Consider the following 3,027-nt stretch of genomic DNA (forward strand, 5'->3'; position numbering starts at 1 on the left):
TCATGAGCCAGGTGCTTCGCTCCTTGCTGCCGGGCTGCTGCTTGCGCTGCGGGTGAGAAGAGAGGGACGGCGAGGAAACACGGGAAACAAGCATGGCCCACCGACTGGAAAGGCCGAGTGGCCTCCAGCCCCAGGGAGAGCAGTGGCCACAGGCCCCGGCCCTAGTTTCCCCGGGCAAAAAACAATGCTCCAAGGTCTGCAGCAAAGACTTTACTCTATACAGTATATATATATAACATACATACAGGCACATGGCTATAGGGATAGAATGTGCAATGGGCTCAGGAAAGGAAAAGGTGCCTAAAGCTGGAGACTTTATGAAAACAACGAAGACAGGGCCACAGATAATTACGTCACTTTAGAAAGAAGAAGATGATGAAGGCACTTCGGTTTCTTTTGCTGAAGACAATTCAGTCCAACTTCGACCTGAAAAACCCTCCGTTGGCTTCCAAAGTATGGCTGCATGCTTTCCCTCTTTGTCCTCCTGGGCCCCTCAAGCCTTTTTCCGCTGATGATGGAGGCCCTTCCCGGGGGTTTTCCGAGGCGGAGAGAGTGTGACTCGCCCAAGGCCACGCTTGAGCAGCGGGGACTCGAACCCTGGTCTCCGGAGCCCGCCCTCCGAGGACCCTCTCTGGCCGTCCCTGCCTCCCCTTCCGCCCCCAACGACTGACCCTTCAGGCGGCGCCGCGCAACGGACGAGCAGCCCTGGGGGCGGGCAACCCTGGCCAATGGGCCGGCGCTGGGCCTCGCTGACGTCATCGGGGCGGACAGTGCCGGCGGCCCGGCGAGTACCGGGAACTCCCCCCAAAGGCAAGGGAACGGGGCCGAGGGGGAGGGAGATTGAAGCGCGGAGAGGTCAACCCAACTCTCGGCCCAACCCCCCCCCGGAGTCCGGCCGAGGGCCCTCCCGCTCCCCCCCGGGACGGGCCGTGGCTTGACATGGACGAGTGCAGAGCCCCCACCCCCCCCCACGTACCTGGGGCGGGCGGCGGGGCTTCTCCTCTTCCCTCGCCCGACCAGGGGAGGGAGTCCCGGGGGCCGGTCTGGGGGAGCCTCGGCGGAGAGGCCCGGGTGCCCCCGGCTGGGGGGGCAGGGGAGCGGCCCCCGCCTGGCGACCATGGTCCACAGAGGCGCCGTGCCTCCAGCAAGGGCCAGAAAAGTGGAAGAGTCAGGCCGGCCCTGGCGTCGGGCTTCGCGGAGGGAAGCATGCAGGCCCTCCAGCCCCGCTTCAACCTGGGGCCTTGCTCCCCAGGCGGCGGACGAGGAGGGGGAGGAGCGTCCGCGGCGGCCCCGATCCCCTCCTCGGCTGCCCTCCAGGCATGTGGTCGCGGTGGGGCCCACCGAAGTGCCCCCGGCGACGACGCGGCCTCACGACGGCCATAGCCGGGGATGCAGGTCCGGGTCCGGCTGCGGCTCCTGGGGTGCCTGGAGGGGTCCGGGGCCTCGGAGCCGGAGGGGTCCCCCGCCGCCCACCAGATGCAGGTCCCCCCGGCTCTGCCTGGCAGGTAAGGGACGGGAAGGCCCCCTGCCGCCCCTCTCCCTCGTGGGGCTCACGCCAGCCCCCCCCCCCCAGGAAAGAGGGTCCCTGGGCTCCCCCGCCCTCTTTCAGGCGAGCATTGGCTGAGGGGGGCAAGGGGGGCCGTGGGAGGAGGGGGCTCCTGGACTCTTCGAGGACCGAGAAGGAGAACCACTTGACTCCCTCCCTTCCTCCCTGCCGGTTTTTGTAGAAATGCTGGAGGTGCTTCCAGGTCTCTCTCGGGTCCGTGGCCCCCTTCGGCGGCGATGCCTCCTGGATCTGGCCCCCAGGCGGCGATTGAGGGCAGGAGCCCTTCCTGAGCCTCTCTCCTCCTCCGGGGCCCAGAAACGCAAACGCCCGGTAGGCCTCCGGCGCAACAGGGACGCTTCTCCTTGCCAGGGAGGAGGGTGCTGTTTTCGGGCCACCCGTGGCTTCCGAGGGAACCCCCCCCAAAACACACACTGAAGAGCCAGGGGTCGTTGCCCCCACCCATACACAGGAGAGGCCTTCGATGCCATTGCGCCAGCTGTGTTGCAAATGGGACATTTCCGGGCAGATGTGGGGGGCGGAAAAAGAGAGGCCATGCTGCATGCCAAGAGGACTCTTGGTAACCAGACTTCGTCACATGACCAGGTAATTACCAGTTCTCTAGAATGACCGTCACCTGGGCCTTTGCTCCCTGGTGCACAGCATCAGGACAGCTACCAGCCCCAATGCCAGCTGGCATTTTGGGTTGCCTGCGGTGGGCAGGAGGGCCCAGTTCGAGGCGACTGGGAGTCTTGGGGGGGTGTGGCGCAGTGTTCTCCCCCCCCCCGCCACCTGCCAAGTGGGGTGGGCTTCCTACTGATATAAAGTTTGTGCATGATGCTGGGGAAGGAGGATTTTCTCTATGAACCCAAACAATGCCCTGGTTTCCCTGCTTCTCACTGCCCAGGCTCTGAAAGCACAGACCTCTGTGATCTGGAACACGGCACTGTTGGTCCTAATGGAGATGTGATAGGTAATGGCAGTGGCAGAGAGTCCCTTAGGCAGTTCTTCTTGTAGGATCACGTCCCTGGACTGTTGTGGGGTGGGGGTCCTCGGCTACTGCCCCGTGCCCGCAGGCCGGCCTTCCAACCGCCACTTGACAAAAGGGGTCTCCCCAGGAGGCTTTCTGGGAGAGGCCTTGCAGCAAGTAGTAGGTTGTAGAAAACTGCTACTGTGACTTTATAACACTGTGAGTTCTCTCACTAAACTCACAGGCAGACTTCGTCTGACAGAGACGAAAAGAGGGACCAAGGTCGTTTTAAAAACACAGATTTGTTTATTTTTCGCAGCTGCCACTCCAGGAGGAATTCACATTCCAAAATTATAAGGGCCCAGAATAAAGAAAATGGCTGCTTTTTATAGGGTTTAGAGTAGACAAAGAACCCCACTGCATATTTCATTGGACATAGGAAAAGTAAATATACTGTGTATAGGATTTTCATACAATCAGGGTACAGATTCAGATACGTTAAGGTACACTTTTA

This window comes from Sceloporus undulatus, chromosome 7 (genome assembly GCF_019175285.1).
Source record: "Sceloporus undulatus isolate JIND9_A2432 ecotype Alabama chromosome 7, SceUnd_v1.1, whole genome shotgun sequence".
Classification (NCBI taxonomy): Eukaryota; Metazoa; Chordata; class Lepidosauria; order Squamata; family Phrynosomatidae; genus Sceloporus; species Sceloporus undulatus.